General features: G+C 28.6%; 1 long non-coding RNA gene across 8 annotated transcripts; it reads right to left on the bottom strand.

Moving 5' to 3' along the window:
- Positions 1-6,179: 6,179 nt before the first annotated feature.
- Positions 6,180-13,440, bottom strand: LOC100780399 (uncharacterized). Of its 8 annotated transcripts, none has more exons than XR_001385988.2 (7): positions 13,224-13,440; positions 9,273-9,366; positions 8,412-8,458; positions 8,146-8,223; positions 7,169-8,031; positions 6,759-6,864; positions 6,180-6,632 (listed from the first exon to the last, which is right to left on the bottom strand). It is a non-coding gene; the product is annotated as an uncharacterized lncRNA (long non-coding RNA). The 8 variants fall into 8 exon arrangements; XR_005889521.1 differs by lacking the exon at positions 9,273-9,366 and having other exon boundaries at positions 7,169-7,441; positions 7,524-7,581; positions 7,711-8,031; positions 8,146-8,458; XR_001385987.2 differs by having other exon boundaries at positions 8,146-8,458.
- Positions 13,441-14,507: the final 1,067 nt, after the last annotated feature.

The raw sequence follows: 14,507 nt of genomic DNA, 5'->3' as shown, positions 1-14,507 counted from the left end.
GTTGGAAATTAAGATGATTACGATTCTCATGGAAAAGAAAAGGACATAAACGCAGCATAGCTTGGATCTAAATGTTCCATATATATTTTAGCACTCAAGAAAGTTCACAAACGTCAAAATATTGCATATAAAATAGTTATTTTTTTTCTATATTCCTTTAATAGTTATATAATATGGAAAGTTACAAATTTATTTTAAATTATATAAATATATATTTATATCATACATATTAATGCAAAATTAGGTGTACAAATAAACTTAACTAAATAATAGAAAATATATAATATTTGAATTACTGAAATATAGCAATGAAAAACATTTATTTTATATAAACCTTTAAATAATTTAAAAATAATATTACTAAACACCCATAGATCGCATAATACATAATATACTATACTATTATAATATTTACATAATATGGAATTAAAAAATATACTTATAAAAAAGTATATAAATATTCATATCATACATATTAATGTCAAACTTATGTTAATCTTAACTTTATATTATAATTATAACATAATTTTATATTTTTAAAATGATTTAAAATATTTACATATATATATATATATATATATATATATATATATATATATATATATATATTTAAATAAAACAATAATATTAACCTCGTGCATTAGGCTTATAAATCTATACAAATACATATCAAATTATTTTTTTTAAATAAAGCATAAAATATGTTGTTTTAGTAACTATTGACTACCTCTTATACATATACACTCCAAAAGCTGCGAGTGAGCGTAATCCTAATCAGTAGTAACATATAACAGCTATTTAAAACATAATAAAAATAATTGCACCTTAAAATGCTAAGTGTATATGAAAAACATCTTAGCTATATAAACACACTTCTTTGAAATCTTTTACGAAATTCCAAGTAATACTCAGTCGTGCAAGAGTAGCTTGTTTGGATTTAAAGTGTGCATGGAAATTTCTTATTTGTATTGTGTTTTTTAGTATTTAAAAAGATTTCATGTCCCCCATCGGTTTGTTTTAACTTATTTTTATGACACAAATTTTAGAACACTAATGAATATTTATCGGGCACATGATTTGTTAATACAAAATCATAATAACAAGAATTATAAGGATGTAATATGATTATAGATCGCTAACACATGAGAAGTCAGTGTTTTCAATTCATATAACTAGATACATAAGATCTAACACATATTTATAATGCAAAAATGAGAACCTAGGATTTTTTTCTCTCTCAAATGTTATTTTATACTTTTGAAATATGCATGTGTGAAATTGTCGTATTTTTAAGTATTTCAAAAGGTTTCAAGTTTCACATCGGATGGTTTAGCTTATCTTCAAGGGTATATATAAACATATTTTAAAAATGGTTAAATTAATCAAGCAAGAAATAGAAGCGGGCTATTGCAGGTGCAAGAGATTGGCCCATATATAGGTCGGTGCAATGCAAATCGTCTGATTCCTACAGCATGCCCAATAATGGGACTTTAGCATTTTTTATTACATTTCAATCAATTTTTTTAAAAACAAGTTAAATTGATTTTAATATATCTAAACAAATAAATTACATAACTTATAAGTAAAAATATAAAAGATTTAGATATATAAAAGCAGAGGAGTGTAAAAAATTAAAATATATATTACTAACTTTATCAAACTGAGGGAGTGAATTTGCACACTCTCAACTATAAACTATATAGATAAAATTGTAAATTTGGTCCTCCTAATTCACAAATTTAATCTCTCGACATTTTGTAATTCTGTTATTTTAGCCTCCAATCTCAAAATTGGACGTTGACTATAACTTGTCAACGTTGACTATCATGTATTGCATGTTGATCATCACATGTTGCACTTTTGTCCAATGAAAGCACGGTATACAATGGTCAACGTCTAATAAAAGTGTGGCACGTGATGATCAAGTTGACAAGTTATCGTCAACATCCAATCTTGATATTTGAGATTGAAATAACGGAATTACAAAAACTGCAAAATTAAATTCGTAAATTAAATTAAAAGAAGATCAAATTTATAATTTTGAGATAAATAAAGAAACCAAATTTACAATTTTTTTAACTATATATAGGTCCGCCACTGTCTGATGTGCTTTTCTATTATTCTTCTATCTAATAGCTCGGATCACTTTCTTCATCATGCTAGTTTTTTGACATGTAGATCTTCTAGTTAGGAGGTTTCGCCCCTTAATATGGCAAGACAGTATTGGTCCATTTGGATTTTATACGATAAGATTACTTATATTTTAAGGGAAAACTTTTGAACTCATTGGGTCATTGGATCTTATCAAAGAATGATCATTGTCTTGGTTATGAGGGGAGATAGATACTTATCGTATTTATAATATTTTAATAACATTATTACCCAACATTATAGTTTTTGGTAACTTTTTAAATTTGCTTTAATTAATATGTGCATAGTACGTAAACTTTAATGAACTTTATGAAATTCATAACTAAAACTCGAGGGGATTTAATTTCGCGTATTCATCGTGATTTTTACTGTGTTTTACTCATCCGTGCTATTATAATTCTCATCTTAAATTATTTTATACAAAAAAGAAAAATCAATAAATAAATAAAAAATAATAATAATTTTATAAAACTAATTATATTATCATTAATTCATTTTTTATCTTATAACATTAATATTATAAGAGATATAAATAAAAAATAACTAATATTACATTATAAAGTTAAAATAATGACAATTATTTTTTAAAAAAATTATATGACAATTATTATGTGATGGAGGAAGTAACTTTTACCGATAATACTTATACTACTATACAATAGTGTCATAAAAATTATTGATTTGATGCTGGTTATCTCTGCTTTAGTAACTTTTACCGATAATACTTATACTACCATACAATAGTGTCATAAAATTATTGATGTGATGCTGGTTGTCTCTGCTTTAAATCCCTCAGATCCCGCTAGGTCACTTACAAAATGTAACATGCGCATCGTCTATACTCTTGAAGAAGAATTAATAATGGCTGAGGGGGAGGGGCACACAAAATTAATGTAATATTCATTTTAGCACGGCAAAAGTGACTAAATTGGTCAAGCAAGTGCTATGAATAAATGTTATTTTTCTCTGCATATATGTATGCCAAATTCATATAGTACCATCTATTAGATTTCGTAGGCAGATTCATAATACCATTTAAATTTAATTTGTTCAATCACCCTCTTCTCTCTGCCCGACCAGCAAAGCCAAAAACGTTGCATCTCCTAGTAACGTAAGAGAAACTAAAATAGGGAAAGAGGAGGGAACGCGTGTATGAGTCATTCAACGACTTAAGTAGAATAGGAAAGAAAAGTTAATTCTCAGATACTGAGAGATTTCTTAAACTCTATCAATACTTCTTTTCTTTGAAGCCTCGATATGTGCATAATTTTTTAAAAAACAAGTTGATATGTTCAAAACAGAAATTACTATTGGTTTAAGCTGATTATTTTTTTATGGTATAGACTATAAATCAATAAAATACTGACGGTTTAGTGAGATTGTTTTCATGTATAAACTTAGATTTAAGACTTTATTTAAAGGAAAATCAAACACACATAAGTAGCACTTAAAAATTAAATATGGCTTAAACACCTTATAAAATATTATCATTTGTCAGCCCAAGACATATAAATTAAGAGAAATTCAACCCAAAAAATATCATTTAACAAAATAGAAAATGCACTAGCTTGTTTCTATATAAATTCTATTTAAATGTATTCATGACGTCTTTTTAATTTGATTCAGCTGGCTAAAAGTCACTTTTGACGAGTTTAGATTTAAATAATTATTAGTTAATATATTTTGAAGACGAGTTGGAGTTATACATATTGGGTCATCTCAATTTAGTCTACTGTTCTATATTCTTTTAAAATTATATATTTTTTAAACAATATCTATTAATAGAACAATTTCTTGATTTAATAGGTAATGCTTTAATTTGTATGATATTACTTTTGTATTGATATTATTTCTCTTGAGATATATTATAAATCTACTTTAATTGTACTTTTATACTTTTTTAATTCCAAAATTTAAATATATAATATTATGATTGATATATTATATTAATCAATCAAGTTAACTGAATCTTATCATATATATATATATATATATATATATATTGTTGGATCTTAGGTTGAGTTTGGGTTCATAAGTTACCCTAATAAAATTTGAAGTCAAAGTAGACACAGGAATAAATTCATCCTAACTTGTCTTATCATGAACACTCCTAATGTTATATTTGTCTTTGGTTTTTCTTTTATGCACTTAGATGATCTTGAAAAAGTAATTTTCGAATAATTGGTGCCACTGTTTACATCATAAATTTAATTTTGATACATTGTTATTGTAACAAAATTATATTTTCAATTAATTAAATCACTAATATTATTTTTTATAAGCTCAAATTCTAAGTATAATTTTAGGCATGATGATTTTCATTCAAATTAACAATATATAATTAATTTAAAATGTATAGCAGTTTATAATTAATTAATAACATAAAAAATTGATACTATCAATAATTTCAAATAAATCCTTATTGCATTATGAAATAATATATGGACCAATGTTGCATCGGCCTCCTCAATCGAATTGACACACAACTGCTTGCTAGCCAAAATATTTAAATCCTGTCTCTCAAGATTAGCAAAGGTATAAAATGAGCCTTTAATATATAGTTGGCCTAAGCGATATGGAAGTGGTATACAAAGTGGTGGCTAGCTATAAACACAGAGGGCCTGATGGTTCAATTTCTTGAAATCTTCTTTGGAAGTCATTGCTATACAGTAGGTGAAACACTAATTAATATGGTGATGAATTTCCTTAACGACGGTGTGTTGTGAAACAATTAATTATTATACACCCACTTTTGTTGTTTTGGAGCCAAGTTGCAAGAATCTAGATCTTATGACTAATTTCAAACATTGCCATGTCAGTCCATTATTCCTACCATCACGGGTTTTAGACTAATTAATCAAAGTGCTTTCTTGCCCAATGGTCACATTACTAAAATTTACGTGGAAGTTGCTTATGCGTTGTTGCTTGTTGCTATATATAATAAGTGTAATTGAGTAAGAATTATGACAAGAAAGAATGGTTTCATGGCATCATAAGAGCACAAGTAAGAATTATGACAAAAATGGTTACTCAAAACACTTACTCGTACAACGGAGTCAAATCTTTCATTTTTTTTCTCCCTCTTTACAATCCTCTGTCGCTAGGATATTTAAATTATACAATATTTTATATAATTATGCTGACAAAATCTAGAAATGAAATTATAAGTAGTAAAACAATATAAGTGGTGTTTGAGAAAAAAAATATAGTCATATAGCATGCACAAAATATACAAATCTAGTTAGCTTATATATAGAATGTAAGCATTAAATGAGATAAGATTGGCCAAAACAAGAATATAAAATGTAATAACTATTTGGTTTAAGAAATTTTGATGTGATTTTGGAACATGCCATGCATACGTTAATACATATATGATCTTTATCAATATTTTTTTTACAACAGTTAATAAAAATGTTGCTAAAGAATTTTAGCAATATTTTTACTAAGTGTTAGATAAATTATTATTTTTTATAAAGATCACATATATAATAGTGATATATGATTCATATATAGGAAAATAGTTCTCATAAAACAATGACACAATTTTACATTACTACATAAAAGGATTATAATATCAATTTTAGAGGAGTTTCAATATTGGTTCTAGAACTGATGTTGAAACAACCATTATCTATATCGGTTATGATTGAAATTGATGTAAAAATATGATCAAAATTGTGTATTCTAAAGTATTTTTTACATCGATTATAAAAAAATCGATGTTGAAAGTAATATACAACATCGATTTTGCAAAAAAAACCGATGTTAAATGTGTTTATCACATCGATTTTGACAAAAACCAATGTTGAATGTGCCTTTATAACATTGATTTTTCCCAAAACTGATGTTATAAAGACACTTTCTACATCAGTTTTAGATCAACCAATGTTATTTTTTTTGGTGCAAAAACTTATAATAATAATAATAATAGTAATCTTCAAATTGTAAAGTTTGATATAGAAAAAGATTAATCAATACAAATTAAAAAAATGGGAGATAGTTGACCATAAAACTTAATCTTTTGCTAAGAAAAAAAAGTACATTTTATTGCAATCATGTTTCTAGAGTTTACCAAATCCTAGCCCCAAATGCAACGAAATGAGTCTAGGTAGAAACTTATTCTATACAACAAATAAAGAAGTAGCAATTACTAATGGATGACTAATGCCTAACTCACTGTAACAAAGTTTTCTATAGGAGCATGAAATAAGAACAAAGGTTATCCTAAAATTTCTATTTTAGAATATAGAAGAATAAGGTGGAGTCTTGTCATCTTATAACTTCAGAGCAAATCTTGGGTGATCCCACTCTATGACAACATGGTTATGAGTTATCACCTTGAGCGAATGCCAACCACTTAGCACCATTGTTAGTTCAAATTCATCACGGAGCATTTGAAGTACTTTTCTCACACTAGCCTCACCATCTGTAACAAAATGAGGAATGTGGGGCTAGGTAGATCATTATAGATCATCTGCCTACAATGAAATAGAAGAACATATTGCCTTGACATATTCCATAAGGCAAACAAACACATATATACTGAAGTTAAGCATTCAACAATTTAATTTTCTATAATGGTAATCAAGCTTTTATGTACTTACGAATACACCGGCTGCTTCAAGAGCTAGGGCATTAAAAACATATGTCCCTCGACGAATTCCACCATGCAAAAATTCTGGAATTTTTCCTTTATGCAACTTTAACTACCTATTCAAGTCAGGCAACCATTATTTCCAATATGTTTCAATAATTGAAAGAGGACATTATTCAATAGGACCCAAAAAATTAGAAAGAAGATGAAAATGCAATGATTATGAGTAAGGAAGTAGACAATGAAAAAGAATTTTGCAATGATTCAAATATAACAAATTTAAAGTTTTAATGCATAAAGAATTATGAAATAAAATCAAATAAAGGATAAGACTTTAGTTCCACTAGCAAGAATGATAGCAAGTGGTTCATGTCTATTTCAATTAGTATAAAATTTCCATAAATGGTTTGGATCTAGTACCTCTTCCAAAGCCATAATAGTTGCAGGGACACAATTAAGTTGATGAGCTCCATGATTGGAAAACAATGATTCAAGCAACTCTAGCTTGTATGGCTATCCTTGCTACTTTATTAGATATGGGATAAGATTAAAGACTGAGAAAACAATTCTAAATAGATAAATGGACAAGGAAGAAACAAAGTGCATATATTTGATAGGTTTACTATCTTGAGCACTAAGTACACCCTTAACTAAAATTGGCAATGAAGTGATTGATTGAAGCCATTTGATATCCTGAAACAAGGTTGTACATGTTATTGCTTCCATATTTAGTGTCACAGATTAGGAAATTATATGTGTGAAAGATCTATATCACCTTCTAGTTGAGTGACCGATCAATTTGTCCAGCAACATAAGAGGCAAGACCAGAGTCACTAGTTTGCAATTTAATTCCAGACAACAAATAGTAATAGTAACAACAATAATATGATCAATAATGAAAAAAATCCAATTATTTCAAAATTTCAAAACAAATAATGTAAAATAGCAATGTAATCGCACACCTTGTCTAGCTTTCCAAGATCCAATCCTTCAAAATTCTTCAAAACCAAGTTTGGTGGCAATGTAAATTTATAAAACACACTTTCAAACTAAGAAGTAAATATCTTAAAGTGGGAGATTTATCAATTCAACCATGATGAACCATGTAAAGTTTTGTGGAAAGGTTGTTCCAATTGAAATTTCCAAATGGTTGCCAACCTATTTTTGATGTCAACCTCCCCACGACCAAGAATATCAATGTCCATAGTAAAGGCAATTGCCTTGAAACCAACTCTTTCAGCTCTTCTCACAAGCTAAGCAACCACATTTCTATCTTTAAACACCTGAGAGAAGAAGATAACAATAACATATTAGGTATTAAGACAAGATTGTTCAGGATTTTAGATAAAAGGAGATATTAATATTAACGTTTGCATAACTAAGGAAAAAATACCCACATAAAGTTGAAAAAAATGAATGTCAAGGCCTATTGAAGCAACCTCCTCAACACTGGAAATAGCCCATGAGGATAGTGTCTATCATAAAAAAATTTATAAAATCTAATCTGTTGAAAAGTGAATAAGTGCAACAAATGCATGTAGTTTAGTAGGCATATAAAATTTCATATTATAGTCAAACAAAATAATAAAAATACAAGGAAAGAAATATAGTTTTCAGCTCAAAACAAAACCAAAGTGCATAACAAATATAGTGAAAGCCAAACCATAATTGTGCTAGCTGTTGATGTTGCTTTAGCAGTAGTTGATTCTTCTGCATAAAACATGTTAAATATTTTAAACTTCTGAAAATATTTAATATTTTCATATCACAATACTAGTTTTATCTTATTTCTTTGATCAATACCTTTTAATCCTTAAATTTCATAAGCTGAAACTTGAACTAGACTAGTTAATATTCAAATTATAGATTGCAAAAAGGAACATAAATAATTCAAGGACAAATAAGTTATTCCATATAGTCACTTGTGCATAGCTTAAGAGAAATTATTTTATATACATTGTCATTTTTAATAGAAAAAATAAATAATATGACAACAATCTAACCAATTACCCTTCTCCTTTTGATTGTTAACCCATTGTTATTGTTATGATTGATAACAATTACTACTAGCAAATAATGATGTTAATCACACCTTTATTTTTATTCCAAGTATTTTTGGAGATATATTAAAGGAGAGGAGAGTTGAATATTCTTAAACGACAAAATGCACATTTTTTAATTGCATAAGATATTGCTTAAATAAATTGAGTTAAATCTGAAAGACGGAGAAATTAACAACTAACCAGCTAAACTTCAACAACTAAGCTTAAGTCACCAAATGACTAGTACATAACAGTCAAACAACCTAACCACAAACTCCTTAAAACTTGATAAATAAAGTAAACATGAGACAAAACAAACAAAAAAAATTAAAGCCACTGATGCACACATTCAAACAAGTACCAATGACACTACATCTACTATAATCAATATTATAAGAGTCAAATCTTGCCAAGATTCTCATAGAAACCTCTATAAAACAACTAGAGAGAATTAATAATATCAACATAGCAAAGCAATGTACCTAGAAACTTCTCCCCTATTTTTGAGGATTGTATTAGTTCCAAATGCATCTTTCCTCTTTGATAGTCAACATCATCTCCACTAATCCCCTTTATCTGGATTTTATTTTAGTAAATTGGATAAGCCTTTTACTTGAATAAGACAGAGCACTAGAGTATATTAGCAAAGCAAATCGCTTCAACACAAGGTCCTTAATTGCCCTGTATAAAAACCTAAATAAGAACAATTTCCCCATGTCACTTAGACTAAAAACAAACATTAAAGGCTTGTTTGATTCCCTTCTCACTTTCATGTTTTAAAAACTATTTCCTAAAATAATTCCACATTATTCAACAATTAAATTCTTATCCAAAATCTACGAGTGAGGGACCTTGTTCCAGTCTTTAGGCAATACAACATAGTACCTGAAAAGAAACTTACCAAAGCAATTGCTTCTATTGTTGAAATGGCCAGACCAGGATTCTCTGCATTTAAAAAAGCAAACTACCAGGTCCTACTCCTACACTTACCGCCTAATTGTCCAAAATTTAGAGTTTAGTTTGATTTCTAGGATTTCATGTAGTCATAGAGAATCCAAACTTTGGAATGCTAATGCCACATCACTCCATCACAGTTTCTTTATCCAGGCCAATAGAAAAGTAGCAATAAGAATTGAAAGACTTCAAAATTCAAATGAATAACAAAATTTTGATTGAAGTCCTTATAATCAATTTTTTACCTTGTAACTGAAAATAAAATCTTAGAAGGAAGTGGTCTTAGACTGTCAAGAAGATGGATGGTTTCAAAAGTCATCACTTGTATTGTATGCATGCATACAGAGAAAAAAAGAAAACAAAAAGAAAGAGTAAATTAATTACCAACTTAATTCCTACGACTGTTTTCTACTTGCAATTTAATTTTTTAAGTTAAATATAGTTTAAATCATGCCTTAAATTTATGAAATTTATACCAATAAAAGGACTACATTATTCAACTTTAAAAAATTGAGATTTGACTCTTTCAATGATAAAAAAAAAACTCTTTTAATGATCAAATTCAAGGACTAAACTGCATGTGAAAATATTTTATGGACCAAGCTGCTAATCTACTAGAGAAAAATACACAATAATAGTGAGAACGTATAATAAACTATAAATTTGGATCACTAGTACACACACCCGACTAAAGTAATAAAGTGTAATTTGTTCACTAATATCTTACTGTTGTTTTAGAAATGGTGAAGTGCTGAAGAAATAACTTAGTCCTTTCCTTTCCTCTTCTCTGTAGTGATATTGGAAAGTAGTGTTTCAATTTTGAAAAGTGGAGTGGCCTACTAGCCTATTTTCTCTGTAGTGATATTGGAAAGTAGTGTTTCAATTTTGAAAAGTGGAGTGGCCTACTAGCCTATTTTGTGCATTAAAGGGCTTAATGTAATACAATTTCTTCATTTGTTTCCAATTTATTAGTTGTCACACGTAATCAATTATCACTCACCAGCACCTACTTTCTCATTCACTTTCTGCCATTGTACTCTTTTCATTCACACGCCACTTCTCCCCCAAACGACAAACTCATAATCCACACACGAACAATACTTGAACCCACACCAAAAATTAATACTAGTCCTAGTTAGTCAATTCATCTAGCCCTTAATTGATCTTGTTGGAACAATAAAGTTCTCACACACACTCACACTATGTACTCACTGTCACTCTATGTTGGAGAATAAGAGAAGATGATGAAGGAATTGATTGAGAGAAAATAGAGGGGATTTAGAATTCTCGAAAAAAAACTTTTGTATTCTCATACTTCTCATTGATGATCATTATTATTTTTATACATACTGCTCATGTAGCTATAACAAACTTCATAGTTGTCAAACTAACTTCAAAATAAGTTACTAACTAACTGAATTACAGCATACATCAACAGATCTAGTCAAGTGAGCATGCACTTTTTTTATTTTGTATATATCTTTGTCATTTTATAAGTTTTGTGCTTGACTTAGTGTTGATCATTTGGATGCAGTGTTTATATGTACTTGGAGACTCTTTTGTATCATTTTTTTATATAAATAATGGAGTTATTTCTTTAGTCTTGACTAACCATGATTTTTATCCTTATTTTGTGGGAGGTTTGACGTTAAACACTTGGTCTTGTCAGCTTTCAATCTAATTATAATTTTATTGATTATCAAACCTAAAACTAACAACATATAGGTCACAATGTATAAAAAAGAAAGATACATAATTACATATATAAAATTTGGGACAATGAACTCAAAATCACATGTAAGTTTTTTTATAAAAAAAAAAAATGGATTCTACATCGGTTCTAGTAAAAACACATGTAGCATGTGAAACTTTCAACATGTATTTTGTGGATAAACTGATGTACCATGTGGCTCGATTCATGTACGTGACCCACTTCATAATTAGGTTTGTGAGGAACCAAGATTGATTTTCTGGATTCTACATTGGTTTGGAACCAATGTTAAATAGATTGACTACATTTAACATCATGCTGATCAACATCAGTTCTAAAATCGATCTAGTATACATTTTGAAATCGATGTAAAATGGATTTGCTGTAGCAGTAATGGTTGTAGAGAATCCAACTATGTGCTAGCCCTATGAAGGTGTTGGCTTGTTGTTTGAGATTTTATTACATTGGTTACCTACACAGATACACATTTTCTGTACAGATATTATTTGTTTCGGTCAGGGGAACTTGATTTTTTTTTCTTGCTTTTAACGAAGAAGTATAAGGCTCATATTCCTTTACATGCCTTTTTCAAACAATACTTGGCCTTCAATCTATGCTGGGTTAGGCTTTACGGTTGTGCTACATTATATATGAACATTTTGCTCATTTCTTTCTTCACAGTAGATTTACAAGGTAAGAAATATAGGAAGGTAATAGACCAAGCTTGGCCAAGGTAGCCCATAGCGAGAGGCCCAAAAGGAAAATAACAGCCCCTCAGCGTTTCCAGGACTATGTGTGATTGGCGCTGTTAGAATTTGCAAGTGCGTGTTCCTTAGTACTGTCGGGAATAGACCAGCATTTCTGTTACTTGGTTATTGCGCTTTGTTTATGTTTGTCGGGTTGTGCCCTGCGAGTGCCTATATATGTGGTTGTGCACTGTAGGAGGAAGAACAGAAAATAAAAATAAAAAAAATCTAGCTTTTCCCTATCTGTGCCTTTTCTCTTCTTCTGCTGCTTCCTAACAGAAGGTTTAGACTAATATCTGGCATTATATTATTTGGGTTGTGCGACTGTCCAGGAACAAAATATTTTTTAAAAGGGCTATTTTTTATTTTGTTAATTTATATTGACAACATGATCAGTAAGAGAGTGTTCGATTGTTATTTTAAAAATTGTTTTTAATTTTAAAAATACAAATAAACAAGTTTGCGCTCAGATAACTGATGGGGGTGGTGCTGCAACACAAAATAGAATGTGAGGTTGAACAAGATGAAAACAGAAAAAGAAGATGGAAAAACATCGATCTCTCAGCTAGCTATTTCTGTTTCTTTGGTTTTTTAAAACACTTATTTTGAAAATAATTTTCAAAATTTAATTGATTTTGGATAAGAAATATTGATTGAGAGTAATATGGACTTAATTATAATTGGGAACAGTTTTTAAAATCAAAAGTGATAAGGGAATCACAGATGCCCTAAAACTCTGTCTTAGAATAGGTTTTATCAGACTGGACATGAATCAAGTGCTTTGCATTGTGCAAGTTTTATAATTTGACCGACAATCTTTTATATATGTGAGTTAGTGCACCCCTGTGGCTGTGGTCTTTCTCGTTTTCTTTTTTCTTCTTACAAAAATTAAAAGCTAGCAAATAGACTTAAGAATTGAGATGGTTTTAGTCCCGAATAAAGAATAGGAATCCATCTATTAAATTTTATGCAATAAATTAAATGACAAACTATATATATATATATATGATTGATTTTGGTACCTTGTGGATTAGAACCTTGAACTCTATTTGCAGAAGCTCTCTGTGCAAGTAACCAAGGAAAGAGAAAAAAGGTTAGGCTAGGTAACCAATTGTTGGCTCTTTATAGGTGTCATTTGGGTTGCATGCAGATTTTTGGGAGGAAAGGAGTGCACTTCAACCTTTAGAAGAAAAAGAGAAAGAAGGAAACGTTGCAGGTCTGGGGTAACAATGGGAGTGGTGGTTCGAGGCTTTCATGATGATTTTAATTTAATGACAAAGACTATATCCCTAATAATTTTTAAATTTTTATTTTAATATTTATTTAAATTGAAAAACATGACATTACTAGTTTTTTTTATGTTATATTTAGTTACGTTGCGAGGATTATCATTTTCGTTCTGCAATCATATATTTTTAATTACATATCTTATAATTTCTACCTTCACCTCTTTTATTTAATTGTTTCTTTTTCTTGAATTAATATTTAATATTTCGGTTTTTCTTTACTTGCTATATACCTCTGTTATCAATATATGATATAGGTGTAAATCCTCCTAGGATATATTAAAGAAACATTATTCCTTTAGCAATGCTACCTAAAACATAAAAATAGGCCAATACGGAAATAAAGATCTGTGTACGACAGGCTGTGTCGATACGGATGGAGATAAACTTCTAACTATAATTAAGAACGTTAAAATTAAGACCAATATATGTAACTAATTTAAAGGAAAAAAATCCGTGGTTCAAATAAAAAATAAATTTTTAATGTTTGATAAATTAATTTATAAACATTTAACTTTTCTGTCAATCCATTTCATATAAAAATACTATAATATGCATTTGTTATGCTATTCTTCTCGTTAAATATGTTGATAATATATATATGGTTTGGATTTGCTCTTTTGAATGTTATATTAAAAAAAAAACTCTGTCACTAGATATATCTATATTGTGTAAAGGAAGGAGAGATTTGCTAACTTATTTATACTTTCTCTAAAAGGAACCTTTTAACAAACAAAAAATGTATTTTGAACAAATTATAGTTATAAATAATTAAAATAATTATTTTTAAAATAGTTAATATACATTGGTAAACATCATATATATATATATATATACCTCCTTACCCTAGGAATTCAAATTGAAAATTATAATTAAGTACATGTGAAGAGAAAGAAAAATAGTCATATAATTGATTAAAAAAAATAAGAAATAAAATTCAGTTAAAATAAAAGAGGACGAGACAGACATGACAAGTTTTCCTAACATTAAAGTAAGGAGTATATAAAATTTAATTTCGGT

The sequence above is a fragment of the Glycine max genome, chromosome 18 (genome assembly GCF_000004515.6).
Source record: "Glycine max cultivar Williams 82 chromosome 18, Glycine_max_v4.0, whole genome shotgun sequence".
NCBI classification, from domain to species: Eukaryota; Viridiplantae; Streptophyta; class Magnoliopsida; order Fabales; family Fabaceae; genus Glycine; species Glycine max.
Note: the sequence above shows the minus strand (reverse complement) of the source record. Positions and strands in the feature narration are given on the sequence as shown.